This window comes from Palaemon carinicauda, chromosome 9 (genome assembly GCF_036898095.1).
Source record: "Palaemon carinicauda isolate YSFRI2023 chromosome 9, ASM3689809v2, whole genome shotgun sequence".
NCBI classification, from domain to species: domain Eukaryota; kingdom Metazoa; phylum Arthropoda; class Malacostraca; order Decapoda; family Palaemonidae; genus Palaemon; species Palaemon carinicauda.
The window spans coordinates 146,878,784-146,899,584 of NC_090733.1; the positions used below are offsets into that span (position 1 = coordinate 146,878,784).

Consider the following 20,801-nt stretch of genomic DNA (forward strand, 5'->3'; position numbering starts at 1 on the left):
GTAATGCCCGTCTTGGGAATGGCAGGAATTGAGAAACCTTCAAACCTCGGGTCCCAGACTGCTGGGTTCTGAGTCTTCGCCACAAAGGAGGGCACGAACCTGAAGGACACTTCTTTCCACCCTTTGGAGTGCGAAACGTCGTAAGACAGACCATGGATCTCGCCCACTCTCTTAGCCGAAGCTAAGGCTAGCAAGAAGACGGTCTTGAGGGTGAGGTCTTTGTCCCCGATATCTTTCAGGGGTTCAAAGGGAGGAAGACTTAGCATCTTCAAGACCTTGGCTAGGTCCCACCTGGGCACTCTCCTAGCTTGAGGGGGGCAGGATTGCTCGAAACTCCTAATCAGCATCGCTATGTGTCTCGAGGTCCCCAGGTCGATGCCTTTCAGGAGGAAGACTTGGCGTAAGGCGGCTCGAACTCCTTTAATGGCTGGGATTGACATTCCCACTTTATCTCTAAGATACACCAGAAACTCAGCTATGTCCGGGACCGAAGCTTTAAGAGGTCTAATGTGTTTCTCCGAGCACCACTTCGTGAAGGAGGCCCACTTCGCCTGGTATACTGCAGTAGAGGATTTCCTCAGGTATAGGGACATTCTCTTAGCTGTGGCGGAGGAGTACCCCTCCTTCTTCAAGAGCCGCTCGATAGTCTCCAGGCGTGAAGGCGAAGAGAGAGAGGGTTGTCGTGGAGCCTGAGGAAGTGCGGTTGGTGCAGGAGGTCTGACCTGGCGGGCAGAGGTCAAGGCGGTTGGCTCGCTAGGTCTTTTAGGTCCGCGAACCACTCTCTCTCCGGCCACCAGGGCGCTACCAAAGTCATCCTTAGGTTTCGGGAGGCCCTTACTCTGTTGAGTACCTGCCTTATCAACGTGAAGGGGGGAAAAGCGTACACGTCCAGGTTGTCCCACTTGTGCTGGAAGGCGTCTTCTAGGGCTGCCTTTTGGTCTGGGACCGGGGAGCAATAGACCGGTAGTTGGGCATTGAGCTTTGTTGCAAAGAGGTCCATCACTGGGGAGCCCCAGCGTTGAATGATGAGTCTGGCTACTTCTGGGTGTAGAGACCACTCTGTCCCCACTATTTGACCCATTCTGCTGAGGCCGTCGGCTAGCACGTTTTTCTTCCCGGGGATGAACCTTGCTAGCAGCACCACTTGCTGCTCGTCCGCCCAATGTAGGATGCTTATGGCGAGGTCGCACAGTTCTTTCGATCTCATGCCCCCTTGCTTCTTTATGTAGGCCACTACCGTGGCGTTGTCGCACATTAACGCCACGGTGTTTCCCTTTAGCCGACTTGCAAAGTGAAGACATGCCTTCTGGACTGCTCTTAGTTCTAGGACATTGATGTGTAGACGCTTTTCGCTCCCCGACCAGGTACCGCTTGCTGTCTCTTCCAGAAGGTGGGCCCCCCACCCTTGGTTGGAGGCGTCTGTGAACAGGAGGTACTCGGGGGGACTGGACCCGAGGGGCATCCCCTTGAGGGAGTTCGACTGGCAGTGCCACCATTCTAGGGAGGTTCTCGTGTCTGGAAGGATTGGAATTAACGCCTTCTGAGAGTCTGTCTGGGACCAGAGGCTCTTGAGGTTCCATTGAATGGGTCTGAGCCTCTTCCTCCCTTGGGGAGCCAGTTTCTCCAATGAGACCAGGTGACCTATCAGTCTCTGCCAGTCTCTCGCCCTCCTGGAATGTTCTGACAGGAACGGCTGAATGATGTGCTTGAGGTTCCGTATCCTGTCTTCCGAGGGGAAAACCCCCTGCACGGTATCCAACGTCATCCCCAAGTATCCCATTCTGTTGGATGGTGTTAAGTTCGACTTTTCCAGATTGATTACGATTCCCAGATTCCTGCAGAACTGGAGGAGGTTTCTCCCTTGCTCCTCCAAGAGGGCCTTTGAGTGGGAAAGGAACAACCAGTCGTCTAGGTATCTGATGAGACGGATACCCCGTTCGTGAGCCCACACTGAGACTGTCACGAAGACCCTCGTGAACACTTGAGGGGCCGTCAATAGACCGAAGCAAAGGGTCTTGAACTGCAGGATCTGGGAACCCCATTTTACCCGGAGGAACTTCCGATTCGACGGGTGGACAGGGATCTGGAAGTATGCGTCCTTGAGGTCGACCGTCATCATGTAATCTTTCTCCCTCAAGGACATCAGGACGGATTTTGGGGTGTCCATCTTGAAGTCCATCTTCTTGACGAAATTGTTGAGGGCCGACAGGTCTATCACGGGTCTCCACCCCCCCGTTGCTTTCTCTACCAGGAACAGGCGGCTGTAGAAGCCTGGGCCTGGGAGAAGGACCTCTTCCATGGCCCCCTTCTCCAACATGGAGGAAATCTCCTCTTGAAGGGTGGCCCTTTTCATCGGGTCCTTGGGGGCCAACCATTCTGTCTGGCTGGCTGGAATAAGAGGGGGTGGGTCGCTATGAAGGGGAGCCTGTAGCCTTCCTTCAGGACGGACACCGTCCAAGGATCCGCTCCTTGTGCTTTCCATGCTTGCCAATGAGGTCTGAGGCATCCCCCAACCCGAGGCTTGGGCAGGAGTAGGGGGCCTCTCCCTCTCCCTTCTCCTAGAGGGGCGGCCTGATCTGCCTCTCTTAGAGGCAGAGTAACCCGACCTGAAGGAGCTGGAAGAAGCTGGTGCTCCTCTGCGGGAGGACTGAGGAGTTGTTGTCCAGGAGGAGGAAGGGGGGTCCCTCCTCGAAGTGTTGGGGGCGGCCTGAGGAGTCACGGCGCTATCTGAGGCGGCCCTCCTGTATGGAGGCCTTTTAGATGACGCCTGTCTGGGGACGTTGGCCTCTTTCTTCTTGGACACTTTCTCCATTAGGTTTTCCAGCTCTTTTAATGGGAACAGAGAATCACCCCACAAGGGTAGGCTACGAACAGCTCGGGCCTCTCTGTCCGGGATCCTCCTCGACACCTTAGCTAATACCGTGTCTCGTTTCCTTAGTACCCAGTTGGCCGTCAGGGCGAGCGCCTGGTACGATAGAAACTTCAGAGTTTTCCCCCCGGAGGTGAGAAGATCCGTCAGGAGGTTCTGCTGCTCAGGATCTTCGGGGTCGATGGAGGCTTGCACGTTTACTAAAGTGGAGGCCCACCAGTCCAGCCATGAGGAGACGTTAACCAGGTCCCGCGACATCTCCTCCATCATGGCGGCTTCCGTAGGAGAGAAGGAAACCGGGGCTGACGAGACCCTTTCGTCTGAGCCGCCTTGTCCTAGGATGTCCAAGGCCGGGTCCACTCTACAGGGGCCTGGGCGCCGCCCTTCTGGAATGTATACTTTGCCTTGTGCCTTGAGGCCCTGGAGCAGTTTCGAGGCACTCTGGGACTTGGGGGCTTCCGCATTGCTGGCCACCAAGTTGTCTATGTACTCTTGCCCTAGTACTAGGTCTGGGGCAAGAGGAAGGGCCAGGGAGGACTTCGGAAGGGTGGAGCTTCTCCTCCGTCAGCCGAGGCCTCGGCCTGGAGTGGGGGCGCCGGGTTGCTGGTTCGGCAGACCGGTCGTCCCGCCCTTGGGTCCAGGGGGGCCGACCCGTAACCGTAGGGAGCTCCGAAAGAGGGTGGATCTCGCTGCAAGGTGGGTACCACCGGCTCAGGGAGGGCCCTCGGTTGCCCGAAGGCTCTGTAAGCGGAAGTCACGGTCCCGGTGGGCTGACCCGACAACGGGAACCGTTCCTTCTTACTCGATGACCGCACCAGCTGGGCTGGTTCGGTCAGGCTGCCTGCAAAGAAGCGCGTTTCCCCCCGCTGGGCGGGGTGAACCGGAGGCCTCGAGGACTTATGCTTCTGTGAGAGGTCTTTCCTGCGTGCCAGGTCGCGCGGTTCTAGGCTGTGCGTAGAGAGCGGCAGCCTAGACACACGTTCACTGGAACGAGGGTCTGGTGAATGGAGCCTCTTGGACTCTCCTGAAGGTACGTAGACCCAGGCGCCCCCGGGAGAGACATTTCTCCTACACTTACGGGAATGGGAGCGGGAGCGCTTCTTGCTAGGCCGCGACCTTGACCTAGAGCGGGAATGCTCGCTCTCGGACAGCTCCCTTCTCCTGCGTCGTTTCCCCCTGACTTCTTCCTCGGAGGATGAGTCTACCTCTGACGAGTCCGACGGCGCCACGTTCCTCGCGTAACGGCTGCCAGCGTGATCCGCGGGGGAATTTCCTCGCCGCCGGGCGTCCGAGATCGAATGCTGGAGGAAGTCCTCGGGAACCGCCGTGGAGATCGTCGGCACAGAGTCTAATCTATCCATGCCAGGGGGCCAGGGGGCCAGGGTCACGTCCATTCTTAGCGGTGACCTCCCTGGCGTCTTCGGCAACTTCCACCTGAAGGCATCGCTACTCGGGCGGCGAACTCTAGTTTGGTTGTCCCCTGGCGGGGTAGAGCCCGACGCACCGGCCCACGAGGGCGGAGGAGACTCTGAAACAACAACACTGCCCCATACGGGGTCTTCAGAGGACGCGTGGCCCCCCGTCACAAGGCCTGACTCACCCGAAGCACTACCGGACCCTTCGTTAGTGGGGGGTTGGGCTTGCCCGGCTGACGTTCTGGTGAGCATCTATTCTGATGGAACCGGAACTGAAACCAGTCACCTTTAACCTTTAACCTTTAATTTACTGGTAAAACCAATAGCATATATAAATGGGTCAAAACCATGCTGGCTAATCAATTTGTCCTCTATCTAATTCCAGCAAGCTTATATAAGTCATCATTTCTTTCATACTTCATCTACGGGCTACCTGACAGGCCACTCTTGAACTCTAATTCAGATATTTCCCCAACTCCACCTTCAAATTATCTAAAAAAATCTTTAATTCCTGTACTTCCTGTCTTTATTACAAACAACTTTCCATACTTTTTATCTTTAGTAAACAGATAATTTTCTAAAGAGGTTACAGTACTCACATACATCTCATCTGAGCCGTATCCACCTTTCTAGTATAATTACTCACATACTGTACATCTCATCTGAGCCGTATCCACCTTTCTAGTATAATTACTCACATACTGTACATCTCATCTGAGACGTATCCACCTTTCTAGTATAATCTAAGTCTTGCTGTTCATAAATACAAGAAAAAACTCCTCTTAGTTACCAAACTAAAAGTAACTAGCAAAACCATTAAAGACAAAGGCTCAAAGAATTTGATGGTTCCTTGTTGTTCGCGCAAGTGCTAATGCATTAGTCTCAAATTTCACTAAGTCAAATGGAAAATCAAAGGGCAATCTTTTGAAAACATACCAGTAGAGTACTCATTTTGTGAACATGACTATAAACTATCTACACTAATATTATGTTAATATTAAATTATGTCTCATAATCAGCTAAAATAACTTAAATTCAATAGAAATCTAACAAACACAAATGTTAACAAATGAAAAGTATCTGCCCACAATATTTGTTTATAATAAAAAAAATTATTTAAAGAATACTGTACCCTAAATAAGTAGGGGTATCATCAAGTTATGTGAAAATTTCCAGTTTCTTTCTGAAATCTTTATTAGTGAATACATGTCAGGATGAAAAAGTACCGGCTATGTTATGATAAAAAAAAAATACTCTAAAAAAAAATTACTAGTTTGAGCCTGCATTCTAGGATAACCAAGTCCTGTACACTTCAGAGGATATCAGATACAATTCAGTCTTTAGTGGAGGATCGGATTCTGATAATAATGGGGTTAAATATGATTCAAAACACAAAAGTATATGAAAATTATACTCTTAAACTCCAAATACAGTCTAAACCTAATATTTTACTTACATTCCACCCTGACCCAACCTAGGGTGTTGCTTCCCTACTCATTGCAGACATCTCACTTAACACTTTTACCCCCAAAGGACGTACTGGTACGTTTCACAAAAGCCATCCCTTTACCCCCATGGACGTACCGGTACGTCCTTGCAAAAAAAAAATCCTATACAATTCATTTTTTTTCATATTTTTGATAATTTTTTGAGAAAATTCAGGCAATTTCCAAGAGAATGAGACCAACCTGACCTCTCTATGACAAAAATTAAGGCTGTTGGAGCAATTTAAAAAAAAATATACTGCAAAATGTGCTGGGAAAAAAATAACCCCCTGGGGGTTATGGGTTGGAAATTTTCAAATAGCCTGGGGGTAAAAGGGTTTACTAAACTGACCAAGAATGCAGTGCTCTCCTTCAAAACATATCAATGTACAGTACAGTATTTGTGAATAGTGCACCAATACCTAGCCTAAAACAGTGATAATACTTTGTCATCACGTTAACAAAATGGCTGGAAAAAAAGATCATTACAACTTTCCTCTCGGTAAGGGTAGGAGAGACTCTTTAGCTATTGTTCTCTAGTCTTGGGTAGTGCCATAGCCTCTGTACCATGGTCTTGGTCTTCCACTGTCTTGGGGTAGAGTTCTCTTGCTTGAGGGTACACTCGAGCACACTATTCTATCTTATTTCTCTTCCTCTTTATTTTGTTAAGGTTTTTATAGTTTACATTGGAGATATGTTATTTTGATAATAAAATAAATTTTTGAATATACTTACCCGGTGATTATAATAGCTGCAACTCTGTTGCTCGACAGAAAACTCTAAGGTAAAACTCGCCAGCGATCGCTACACAGGTTGCGGGTGTGCCCAACAGCGCCATCTGTCGTCCAGATACCCAGTACTCAATGTAAACAAAGACTCAATTTTCTCCTCGTTCCACTGCGTCTCTATTGGGGAGGAAGGGAGGGTCCTTTAATTTATAATCACCGGGTAAGTATATTCAAAAATTTATTTTATTATCAAAATAACATTTTTCAATATTTAACTTAGCCGGTGATTATAATAGCTGATTCACACCCAGGGGGGTGGGTAGAGACCAGCAATATATGTTTACATTATTATGAGCTAAGAGTTTTTATTTCATTTTAGAAGTTATCAAAATAACAAAAATAAAATAAATAGGTACCTGGTAAGGAAGTCGACTTGAACAATTATTCTGCCTTTTTAAGTACATCTTCCTTACGGAGCCTCGCGATCCTCTTAGGATGCTGATTGACCCCTAGGATCTGAAGTATCAAGGGTTGCAACCCATACAACAGGACCTCATCAAAACCCCTAATCTAGGCGCTTCTCAAGAAATGACTTTGACCACCCGCCAAATCAACCAGGATGCGAAAGGCTTCTCAGCCTTCCGGACACAGCCTTCCGGACAACCCAAAAACAACAATAAAAAACATTTCAAGAGAAAGATTAAAAAGGTTATGGAATTAGGGAATTGTAGTGGTTGAGCCCTCACCCACTACTGCACTCGCTGCTACGAATGGTCCCAGAGTGTAGCAGTCCTCGTAAAGAGACTGGACATCCTTAAGATAAAAAGACGCGAACACTGACTTGCTTCTCCAATAGGTTGCGTCCATTATACTTCGCAGAGATATATTTTGTTTAAAGGCCACGGAAGTTGCGACAGCTCTAACTTCGTGTGTCCTTACCTTCAGCAAAGCTTGGTCTTCCTCACTCAGATGGGAATGAGCTTCTCGTATTAACAGTCTGATAAAATAGGATAAAGCATTCTTTGACATAGGCAAAGATGGTTTCTTAACTGAACACCATAAAGCTTCAGACAGGCCTCGTAAAGGTTTAGTTCGTTTTAAATAGAACTTAAGAGCTCTCACAGGGCATAAGACTCTTTCTAGTTCATTTCCAACCATATTCGATAAGCTTGGAATATCGAACGATTTCGGCCAAGGTCGAGAAGGCAGCTCGTTTTTGGCTAGAAAACCAAGTTGTAGAGAACATGTAGCCGTTTCAGATGAGAATCCGATGTTCTTGCTGAAGGCATGAATCTCACTGACTCTTTTAGCTGTGGCTAAGCATACCAGGAAAAGAGTCTTTAAGGTGAGATCTTTCAGGGAGGCTGATTGTAGCGGCTCGAACCTATCTGACATGAGGAATCTTAGTACCACGTCTAAATTCCAACCAGGTGTAACCAAACGACGCTCCTTCGTGGTCTCAAAAGACTTAAGGAGGTCCTGTAGATCTTTATTGTTGGAAAGATCTAAGCCTCTGTGACGGAAGACTGATGCCAACATGCTTCTGTAACCCTTGATAGTGGGAGCTGAAAGAGATCGTTCTTTCTTCAGGTATAAGAGGAAGTCAGCTATTTGAGTTACAGAGGTACTGGTCGAGGATACAGATACTGACTTGCACCAGTTTCGGAAGACTTCCCACTTCGATTGGTAGACTCTAAGGGTGGATGTTCTCCTTGCTCTAGCAATCGCTCTGGCTGCCTCCTTCGAAAAGCCTCTAGCTCTCGAGAGTCTTTCGATAGTCTGAAGGCAGTCAGACGAAGAGCGAGGAGGCCTTGGTGTACCTTCTTTACGTGTGGCTGACGTAGAAAGTCCACCCTTTGAGGAAGAGTTCTGGGAACGTCTACTAGCCATCGAAGTACCTCGGTGAACCATTCTCTCGCGGGCCAGAGGGGAGCAACTAGCGTCAACCTTGTCCCTTCGTGAGAGGCGAACTTCTGCAGTACCTTGTTGACAATCTTGAACGTAGGGAATGCATATAGATCTAGATGTGACCAATCTAGGAGAAAGGCATCTATATGAACTGCTGCTGGGTCCGGGATTGGTGAGCAACATATTGGGAGCCTCTTGGTCATCGAGGTTGCGAAGAGATCTATGGTTGGCTGGCCCCAGGTGGCCCAAAGTCTCTTGCATACATCCTTGTGGAGGGTCCATTCTGTTGGAATTATTTGTCCCTTCCGACTGAGACAATCTGCCATGACATTCAAGTTGCCTTGGATGAACCTCGTTAATAGCGATATGTTTAGACCTTTTGACCAGGTGAGAAGGTCCCTTGCGATCTCGTACAACGTCAGTGAGTGGGTCCCTCCTTGCTTGGAGATGTACGCCAAAGCAGTGGTGTTGTCCGAGTTCACCTCCACCACTTTGCCTTGAAGGAGAGACCTGAAGCTTTTCAAGGCCAGATGTACTGCCAGTAGCTCCTTGCAGTTGATATGCATTGTCCTTTGACTCGAGTTCCATATTCCCGAGCATTCCCGACCGTCTAATGTCGCGCCCCAGCCTACGTCCGATGCGTCCGAGAAGAGAACGTGGTTGGGAGTCTGAACAGCCAGGGGCAGACCCTCTCTGAGGCTGATACTGTCCTTCCACCATGTCAGGCAAGACTTCATCTTCTCGGAAATGGGGATCGAGACCGCTTCTAGCGTCTTGTCCTTTTTCCAGTGAAATGCTAGGTGATATTGAAGAGGACGGAGGTGTAGTCTTCCTAATGACACGAACTGTTCCAGGGATGATAGCGTCCCTATCAGACTCATCCACTTTCTGACTGAACATCGTTCCTTCTTCAGCATGTTCTGGATGCATAACTGGGCTTGGCTTGTTCTGGGGGCCGACGGAAAAGCCCGAAAAGCTAGACTGTGAATCTCCATCCCTAAATACACAATAGTTTGGGATGGGACCACTTGAGACTTTTCCATAATGATAAGGAGACCCAATTCCTTGGTCAGATCTAGAGTCCACTTTAGATCCTTCAGACAGCGACGACTGGAAGAAGCTCTGAGAAGCCAGTCGTCCAAATAGAGGGAGGCTCGGATGTCCGCTAAATGAAGGAATTTGGCTACATTCCTCATCAGCCTCGTAAACACAAGAGGAGCTGTGCTTAGGCCAAAGCACAGGGCTTGAAACTGGTAGACAACCTTTTCGAAAACGAATCTCAGAAAAGGTTGGGAGTCCGGGTGGATGGGGACGTGGAAGTAGGCGTCCCTTAGGTCTAACGAGACCATCCAGTCTTCCCTTCTGACCGCTGCTAGAACCGACTTTGTGGTCTCCATGGAGAACGTCTGCTTTGTGAAAAAGACATTCAGCGCACTGACGTCTAGCACCGGCCTCCACCCTCCTGTCTTCTTTGACACCAAGAAGAGACGGTTGTAGAATCCCGGGGTTTGATGGTCCAGGACTTTGACTACCGCTCTCTTCTCTAGTAAGAGAGACACTTCCTGTTTCAATGCTCGTCTCTTGTCTTCCTCTCTGTACCTGGGAGAGAGATCGATGGGAGACGTTGCTAGAGGGGGTTTTCGTACAAACGGGATCTTGTACCCCTCTCTGAGCAACTTCACAGATTGTGCATCTGCGCCTCTCTTTTCCCAGGTCTGCCAGAAGTTCTTGAGTCTGGCTCCCACTGCTGTCTGAAGAAGGTGGCAGTCAGACTCTGCCCTTAATGGACTTGGTTCCTTTCTTCTTTCCACGTCTCCCTTCGGCACGAGCACCTCCTCTGCTGGAGGCTCTGCCACGAAAGGGCGGAATAAAACGGGACGCTGGAGTGTCCATCCTTGGTCTAGCTGACAAGGTAGGCAAAGGGGTGGCTTTGCGAGCAGAGGACGCAACAAAATCGTGAGTATCCTTCTGTATCAAAGAAGCGGCAATCTCCTTAATCAGGTCCTCTGGAAAAAGGCACTTGGAAAGAGGAGCAAACAGAAGTTCGGATCTCTGGCATGGAGTAACTCCAGCTGAAAGGAATGAGCATAGGTTTTCACGCTTCTTAAGGACTCCGGACACAAAAGATGCAGCAAGCTCATTAGACCCATCACGTACGGCCTTGTCCATGCAGGACATAATGAGCAAGGAAGTCTCCTTCTCCGTCGGAGAGATCTTTCTGCTTAGAGCTCCTAGACACCAGTCTAGGAAGTTAAAAACCTCGAAGGCTCTAAAGATACCTTTCAAAAGGTGGTCCAGGTCCGAAGATGACCAACATATCTTTGAGCGTCTCATGGCTAAGCGGCGGGGAGAGTCTACAAGACTTGAGAAGTCGCCCTGGGCAGAGGCAGGAACTCCCAAGCCGAGAACTTCTCCCGTGGCATACCAGACGCTCGATCTAGAAGAGAGTCTAGCAGGGGGAAACGTAAAAGCTGTCTTCCCAAAACTCTTTTTGGACTGCAGCCATTCTCCTATCACCCGCAAAGCTCTCTTGGACGAGCGTGCGAGGACGAGTCTAGTAAAGGCAGGAGAGGTTGACGGCATGCCTAACACAAACTCTGACGGAGGAGAACGCGGAGCCACAGACACAAACTGGTCCGGAAACATCTCTTTGAACAGGGCCAAAACTTTCCTAAAGTCCAAAGAGGGTTGCGTAGACTTAGGCTCGTCCAGTTCTGAATGCGGTTCATCTACGTGTGCAGCACCATCATCATCAGAAAGTCCCTCATCCGTGAACTGATGAGGGAACAGCAACGGAGTGGGTAACGGCTGGTTAGCTGAGTCCGGTCGCACGGGTGCATGCGTGACTGAGCCGGACGCAACGTCATGGAACTGCTGCCCAGTCTGTGAGCTGGCAACAACCATAGCAGCGCGGGGACGCACAGCGTCTACTCCAGACTGTCTAGACTGATGTGGGTGAGCAGTGGCAACCACACTGGGTTGCAGAGGTTGACGCACCGCGTCAAAACAAAACAACTCTGACGGTTGTTGAACCTCACGAACGTCAACGGATACCTCCGTGCGTCGCTGAACGTCAACATGCGGCTGGCAGATCACACTGGAACGCATGGGTGGCGGAACTCTCTCCACTGGAGTGCGTGAGAAGGTTACCTCAGCGTCCCCAGGACGCACAACCAATCGTGTGGGTGGTTGTAGGCAAGGAGCTGCACTAGCTGGTGCGGCAGCAACCTTCTCCGCACGAAAGTCCTGCATAAGCGACGTTAGTTGAGACTGCATGTCTTGCAGTAAAGACCACTTAGGGTCTACAGGAGCAGGTGCGGCGACAGACGGTATAACTGTCTGAAGCGGTACCGCTTTGCCTCTCTTAGGAGGTGAGCAGTCATCGGATGACTGCAGCGAGTCCGAACTGACCCAGTGGCTACAGCTGGGCCGTTGGACTTGTGCGGAAGGGACCGACTTGCGCTTTAACGGTCGTGAGACCTTGGTCCATGGTTTCTTGCGAGAAACACCTTCCGAAGACGAGGTATAAATGGGCTCTCTCGTCTTTGTTAGGCAGGGGCGATCTTGGGTAGATACGCCCGATACCACGGAGGGAACGTCTGTTCGCTGATTAAAGCCTCTCGAACCCATTTGTCGTACGACATTGCTTCTCCCCTGGACTTGGGAGCTTGCAAGAGGTCCCGGACTAGGAGGACGACAGGCACGAACAGACGAACCCTCAAGCGCAACACTATTCACAACACTATCACTCACTTTAACACTTCCCACTGCACTTTTACACTTCAGCTCCTTCACATCCGCCATGAGCTGATTACGGTCACTAGCAAGGGACTCAACTCTCTCACCCAGAGCTTGGATGGCACGCATCATATCAGCCATCGAAGGTTCCTGAGTGCCAGGAGGGGGATTAGGAGCAACCACTACAGGGGAAGGAATACGTTGTGGGGCATGAGGAGAGGAAATGTCAATAGAACGAGAGGAACTTCTCCTAACTCTATCTCTCTCTAGCCTACGTGTATACTTTTGGAATTCGATAAAATCGAATTCCGAAAGACCAACGCACTCCTCACATCGATCTTCCAATTGACAGGTTTTATCCCGACAATTGGAACAAACAGTGTGAGGGTCGATAGAGGCCTTCGTAAGACGCCTTGAACAGTCCCTAGCATTGCACTTCCTAAATTTTGGGACTTGTGAAGGGTCAGCCATTTTGAATTGGTCAAAGGGGAATTCAAAAACTATCAAAAAGTCATCAACAAAGAATCCGTAATCAAAAAGAGTTCAAGGATTTGTGAAGAGAAAGCCTGCACAGCGAAAGCTCAAAACTAGAATAATGTACTTCACCAATTAGTTGTGAAAACAAATCCAGTTTAGCAACAGCGAGTAAGTACGTCTTGTCGGTAGCACGACAGAGAGAAAATTGAGACTTTGTTTACATTGAGTACTGGGTATCTGGACGACAGATGGCGCTGTTGGGCACACCCGCAACCTGTGTAGCGATCGCTGGCGAGTTTTACCTTAGAGTTTTCTGTCGAGCAACAGAGTTGCAGCTATTATAATCACCGGCTAAGTTAAATATTGAAAAATATATCTTAATGTTACTGTTCTTAAAATATTTCAATTTCCTTTTTCCCTTTCCTCACTGGGCTATTTTCCCCGTTGGAGTCCCTTGGCTTATAACATCCTAGTAAAGGCAGGAGAGGTTGACGGCATGCCTAACACAAACTCTGACGGAGGAGAACGCGGAGCCACAGACACAAACTGGTCCGGAAACATCTCTTTGAACAGGGCCAAAACTTTCCTAAAGTCCAAAGAGGGTTGCGTAGACTTAGGCTCGTCCAGTTCTGAATGCGGTTCATCTACGTGTGCAGCACCATCATCATCAGAAAGTCCCTCATCCGTGAACTGATGAGGGAACAGCAACGGAGTGGGTAACGGCTGGTTAGCTGAGTCCGGTCGCACGGGTGCATGCGTGACTGAGCCGGACGCAACGTCATGGAACTGCTGCCCAGTCTGTGAGCTGGCAACAACCATAGCAGCGCGGGGACGCACAGCGTCTACTCCAGACTGTCTAGACTGATGTGGGTGAGCAGTGGCAACCACACTAGGTTGCAGAGGTTGACGCACCGCGTCAAAACAAAACAACTCTGACGGTTGTTGAACCTCACGAACGTCAACGGATACCTCCGTGCGTCGCTGAACGTCAACATGCGGCTGGCAGATCACACTGGAACGCATGGGTGGCGGAACTCTCTCCACTGGAGTGCGTGAGAAGGTTACCTCAGCGTCCCCAGGACGCACAACCGATCGTGTGGGTGGTTGTAGGCAAGGAGCTGCACTAGCTGGTGCGGCAGCAACCTTCTCCGCACGAAAGTCCTGCATAAGCGACGTTAGTTGAGACTGCATGTCTTGCAGTAAAGACCACTTAGGGTCTACAGGAGCAGGTGCGGCGACAGACGGTGTAACTGTCTGAAGCGGTACCGCTTTGCCTCTCTTAGGAGGTGAGCAGTCATCGGATGACTGCAGCGAGTCCGAACTGACCCAGTGGCTACAGCTGGGCCGTTGGACTTGTGCGGAAGGGACCGACTTGCGCTTTAACGGTCGTGAGACCTTGGTCCATGGTTTCTTGCGAGAAACACCTTCCGAAGACGAGGTATAAATGGGCTCTCTCGTCTTTGTTAGGCAGGGGCGATCTTGGGTAGATACGCCCGATACCACGGAGGGAACGTCTGTTCGCTGATTAAAGCCTCTCGAACCCATTTGTCGTACGACATTGCTTCTCCCCTGGACTTGGGAGCTTGCAAGAGGTCCCGGACTAGGAGGACGACAGGCACGAACAGACGAACCCTCAAGCGCAACACTATTCACAACACTATCACTCACTTTAACACTTCCCACTGCACTTTTACACTTCAGCTCCTTCACATCCGCCATGAGCTGATTACGGTCACTAGCAAGGGACTCAACTCTCTCACCCAGAGCTTGGATGGCACGCATCATATCAGCCATCGAAGGTTCCTGAGTGCCAGGAGGGGGATTAGGAGCAACCACTACAGGGGAAGGAATACGTTGTGGGGCATGAGGAGAGGAAATGTCAATAGAACGAGAGGAACTTCTCCTAACTCTATCTCTCTCTAGCCTACGTGTATACTTTTGGAATTCGATAAAATCGAATTCCGAAAGACCAACGCACTCCTCACATCGATCTTCCAATTGACAGGTTTTATCCCGACAATTGGAACAAACAGTGTGAGGGTCGATAGAGGCCTTCGTAAGACGCCTTGAACAGTCCCTAGCATTGCACTTCCTAAATTTTGGGACTTGTGAAGGGTCAGCCATTTTGAATTGGTCAAAGGGGAATTCAAAAACTATCAAAAAGTCATCAACAAAGAATCCGTAATCAAAAAGAGTTCAAGGATTTGTGAAGAGAAAGCCTGCACAGCGAAAGCTCAAAACTAGAATAATTTACTTCACCAATTAGTTGTGAAAACAAATCCAGTTTAGCAACAGCGAGTAAGTACGTCTTGTCGGTAGCACGGCAGAGAGAAAATTGAGACTTTGTTTACATTGAGTACTGGGTATCTGGACGACAGATGGCGCTGTTGGGCACACCCGCAACCTGTGTAGCGATCGCTGGCGAGTTTTACCTTAGAGTTTTCTGTCGAGCAACAGAGTTGCAGCTATTATAATCACCGGCTAAGTTAAATATTGAAAAATATATTTTAATGTTACTGTTCTTAAAATATTTCAATTTCCTTTTTCCCTTTCCTCACTGGGCTATTTTCCCCGTTGGAGTCCCTTGGCTTATAACATCCTGCTTTTCCAACTAGGGTAGTAGCTTAGCAAGTGATAATAATAATACTAATACCATAGAGACTAGCATAATGCCCTCAATAGCCTAGCCTTACCTGACCAAGGCCTGAACAAACCCAGTGTTGAGTTGGATTGCCTTAGCCTCGACTTCAGGCTAAACTATATTGTGGACCATATGGTTGCATACAAAATGCTTAGAAATGCAGTCAATATTACTGTACATAAAAATTAATAGAGTAGGGTTGTTTACAGTTTGGTGGGACAGAAGTAAATCTTTCCTAATATTCACCCAATTGACTTTATGGGTAAAATGTTGTTTATCTTTGTCTAAATTATAATTTAGGAAGTTATTTTTACAATTTATGTAATTTTATGGTTTACCGTTACCTTACCAATATTTAACCCTTTTACCCCCAATGCTATTTGGAACTTTCCAACCCTTAAACCCCAGGCGTTTTTATTGTCAAGCACATTTTGCAATATATTTTTTCTAAATTACTCTAACAGCCTTAATTTTCATCATAGAGAGGTAGGGTTGGTTTCATTATTTTGGAAAATGCCTAGTTTCTCATAAATTTATCAAAAATATGCAAAAAAAAAAAAGTTTTTTTGCAAGGACGTACCGGTACGTCCATGGAGGTAAAGGGATGAGTTTTGTAAAATGTACCAGTACGTCCATTAAGGGTAAAAGGGTTAATAAATTACGACCAGTCAACACACCTGTCATGAGTAGCTTCTGGGTGGTTAACAAAATTCCCAATACTTAGAGATTCGGTCATTCCGAGTATAAAACAGCATACAGAAATGTGTTTTTCATGATTTTCTAACTAATTTTACTAGCTGTTCTTCCCTGTCCCAACAAACTACAGAGCACCGATTTCGCCTCAATCAAACTCAGTGTGGGTAAACACAGTGTTAACATTGTAGCCACACAGAATTTCTTCAAGCGCTTAGTTATATTTTCAAGCGACACTTATTATTTCCCTCTTTTATATAAAATCAATGAAAACCAAGTTTTCACCTTACTTGGTAACCTAAATTACTTAATCTATCATTCCATAATATACATCTATTTTATTCAAGGCAATTTGGGTCTCATTATCAAAGCTTAATTACCAAAATTCAAAGCAATAATATGAAGTGTGATTTTTTAAAAAGAAATGAAGTTGTAGTCAGCGTGACCACAGTGAGATGCCAGATATGGCTATTTGATGATTATAGCGACAAAAAAACAAAAAACGGCACCATTACTACAGAGGCTCCCAGGGCCACAATAACAAAGTAATTATTTACAGGTGCCATAAATGGTAAACCAGTAGGACTTTAAAACAACAGGGGATATCCTCCTACTCACCAGGGAACCTTTGCATCGCAACAGACGGGTAAAATTATAGTTACGGACGGAACAACATTTTGAACAGAACAAATGGTTTTTCCTGTAGTAAATAATGGGCTTACACTGAATTTGACCTTCATTTCCAAAGGAAATAAACCAAAACCCTGTTAAACCACCTAAGAACAGATATCTTTCAGAAATCTAATAGTTTTTGCTCCGCCATGCACTCGCTTTGCTTACGAAAAAAGAAAACATCTAAGCTCCTATGTACTGGCAAACAGTACATGCTGAGCTGCTCACATTAACCCCATTGATTATTATTTCTTAGATAATTAAGTATTTATTTGCAGTGAAAATAAGTGTCATTTTTGACAAAAATTGACGTTTTTCTATGAGAAACGGTTTCATTGTAGTGTATTACAGGGCAATGTAACCTAGGAAATCAACTACTTTTTCTTATAGAAAAAATTACGCTCTCTTCGAAAATAACACTCGACCCCATCGCAAATGAATAGTTTCAGAAATATATATACATCTATATCCTCCGATAATGGGGGACCCCCAGTGGGAACTCGCCACTCGGGGTTTTGGGTTGGGAAAACATACTGGGGAATCGATATATAAACGTAAAACAAGCCCATTTCTTCTGTAATACAATACAAATTTACCTGAGAAACACCTGTCTTTAGGTAAAATAGCTTTTTCCATCCGTAACTCTGATAAAACCCGGAGAGGACCTCCTGCGTGCATAAGGCACTACCTAACCTAGAATTTGCTGCCTGACCTAATCTGCAAGCTGTGACCTTACCTACTTGCATAAAGGGACCATGGGACACCACACTCAGACTGCCACATTCTTATCGGTAGGGTTAAAAATACGGGAATTATAAGGTATATCCGTCATCACGCATACAGAGCACCCCTCATGAGAAATGATAAGGGGTCAAGATAAGTAGGCCACTATGCACATTCAACCTCAAATCTAGTCATTCAGTAATAAGACTTATTTTAGACTCAAATGTTTGCCTACGCAATGAAAGATTTTAGCATATATTAATACATAACGATAAGCAAGTTGAACAAATAACAGGGCCTAGACTTTACTTGTCTTAACTCTAAATTCAAGTTGTTTCACATGATAAAAGAACAACTCTATAAAAAAAATAACATCACATAAACTTACTTATGACTTAGTGTCAGTAATACTCTCGACTAATCTCTAATTCTAAACAAAATATTGTCAGGTTCTGGAGTGAGTCATAGACTTTACAACGGCACCTCCAAAGTTTATCTTCATGTACTGTTTTGTCTTTTCTTCCACATCAGTTTAAATACTTCTTTTTTTCTATATTTGTTTCACTAAACAAAAATAATCCTACTATCTTCTTTAAGTCTTTCTCGTATGATTGTTGTATCTCAGTTACTTCATTCCTTTCTTTTCTATATTCCTGGCAAAATAACAAAAAATGTATCAAATCTTCCTCCTCATTTTCACAGAAATTGCAGTTTATATTCCCCTCATTGTGTCTTTTTACAATATTTAGTTTTAACGTATTAGTTCTTGCTCTAAAAAAATATCACTGAAGCAAATGTATTGTCATAAATTAACTCTACTTTAATTTCTTTCTTCCACGTTCTATATGTTTCTAAGCTCACTTTACTTTCTATTTCTTCTTTCCACTTTTAAGTATCCCACTTTCTGGTTTCAGATTTTATTTCTGCCTTGTTCATTCTTCTTATTTGTCTTATGCCTAAACTTAATTCTTCCAAAAACTTTGCAGGTTGTTTCCACCATCTTCCTTCCTTTTCTTGAATATCCTGGATAATTCTTTTCAGTATTTCTTTCTTTCCATTCAGGGTACGATTTAAGTACTGCAGCTTCCCATCCATCACCCTTGCTTTCATAGAAGATGCACCTATCTCCCCTCTTAGAGTAGTATTAGCTGTGCTTTTAGTGGCACCTAAAATCATCCCCCATTCTCTATTCTTTGTAGTTTCTCTATTTCAGTTTCTGTTAGATTTATAATACTTGTTCCATACAAAATAGATGGTAAAGCAATACTTTTCCAGAACGTTTTTCCTATCATAATTTTATTGCAACTTTTCTCTATAACTGAATATGTTAAATTAGCTAATTTTTGTGCCTTTTCTATCATTGCCCTTTTCTGAGTTTTAAATATTCCTATTATTATCTAGCTTTATTCCTAAGTATGTTAAACTTTCTACTACTTTGATTCCCTCTATGTTATCTGACTTTTCTTTCATATTGTAAATCATAATATTACTCATTTCTTTATCAATTTCTAACCCACATATTTTACTAGTTTCTACTAATATTTGGATGTTACGCTTTGCATTATGTATATCCTGTGCAATTATTATGGCATCATCGGCAAAAAAATAATGATTCTATCTTTATTGATTGATTTCTGAAACCGTTTCCTTCCTCTTTTATTTTCTTCATGACAATATACGTAATCAGTTTAAAAAGTGAAGTTGATCCTGTGCAACCTTGTTTAATTCCACTTGTAACTTCCATTTCTTGTTCTATACCTTCTCCTAAGTCAATGCCTGTAGTATCTCCTTGATAAATATTTGCAATTAAACTTATGATTTTGGTGTTAATTCTATATTCTTTTAAAACTTCCATTAGTACCTTCCTTTTTACAGAGTCAATTGCTTTACTAAAGTCTATCGCGGTTACTATTAGGGGTTTCTTGTTACTATAGCTCTCTTCCACACAATACTGTAATATAAAGAATATTGTCCTCTATCCTGCCCCCACCTGTAAATCCTGCTTGACATTCATTGTCTTCTTCATTCATTCTTATGTGGTCTTCTATTTCCTCTTTCACCATCCAATGTAGTTGTCTGGCCAGTCAAAGGACCCAATGACTCTAGCGGTAGTATATCAACGGGTGGTTGATCCCCTGGCCAACCTAATACCTATATATATATATATATATATATATATATATATATATATATATATATATATATATATATATATATATATATATATATATATATATATATATATACATATATATATATATATATATATATATATATATATATATATATATATATATATATATATATATATATATATATATATACATGGGCCAGGGATCCCGAGACAGCTAATTTGATAACAGCCAAAAGGGTATTTACAGTTTACTTTTCAAAATTCAAATAGCGAGTATTAGTGACAAAATTTTATATATATATATATATATATATATATATATATATATATATATATATATATATATATATATATATATATATTACTACTGTTACATATATATATATATATATATATATATATATATATATATATATATATATATATATATATATATATATATATATGTATATTTTACTACTGTAACTCAGCTACAACCCTAGTCGGAAAAGCAAGATGCTGTAAGCCTGAGGGATCCAACAGGGAGAAAAAACCCAATAAGTATTAGAAACAATGAAATAAACAAACTACAGGAGAAGCATGCCTATTTAACAGTTAGTATAAATATTTTTAGAAGAGTAACAACAGTAAAATAAATCTTTTATACCTAAACTATATAAACTTCAAAAACAAAAACACAAGGAAGAGAAATAAGATAGAATATCATGTCCGAGTGTACCCTCATGCAAGAGAACTCTACCCAAAATCAGTAGAAGACCATGGTACAGAGGCTGTGGCCCTACCCAAGACTAATAAACAATGATTTAATTTTGGAATGTCCCTCTCCAAGAAGAGCTTCTTTACTATTCATAAAAGGTTTCCTCTACCCTTACCAAAAGGAAAGTAGCCAGTGAACAATAACAGTGCAGTATTTAACCCCTGGAGCGAAGAAGAGTTGTTTGGTAATCTCCGTGTTTTCAGGTGTATGAGGACAGAGGAGATGTGGAAAGAATAGGCCAGGCTATTCGATGTATGTGTAAGCAAAGTGAAAATGAGTCATAACTAAAGAGGAGGGGGGGGATCTATGTAGTACTGTATGGCCAATCAAAGGAACCAATAATTCTCTAGCGGTATAGCGGTAGTATTTCAATGGGTGGCTGATGCCCTGGCCAACCTACTATCAGTATATATATATATATATATATATATATATATATATATATATATATATATATATATATATATATATATATATATATATATATATATATATATACAGTATATACTTGGTGTGTGTCATATACACCTGTAGATGTGTGGGTCATACTCGCATAAGCGGA

General features: G+C 45.0%; 2 protein-coding genes across 3 annotated transcripts in view; both read right to left on the reverse strand.

Moving 5' to 3' along the window:
• Positions 1-17,841, reverse strand: part of LOC137647244 (solute carrier family 53 member 1-like) — a 65,599-nt gene extending 47,758 nt beyond the window's left edge. The window contains exon 1 of one of the 2 annotated variants that reach the window (XM_068380632.1): positions 17,737-17,841. The gene's annotated coding sequence lies outside the window, so the exon portion shown is untranslated. The remainder of the gene's footprint in view (positions 1-17,736) is intronic. The other variant, XM_068380631.1, reaches the window with a different exon arrangement.
• The window catches only part of LOC137647242 (solute carrier family 53 member 1-like), a 318,023-nt gene that overhangs the window by 51,721 nt on the left and 245,501 nt on the right, over positions 1-20,801 (reverse strand). The window lies entirely within an intron of this gene.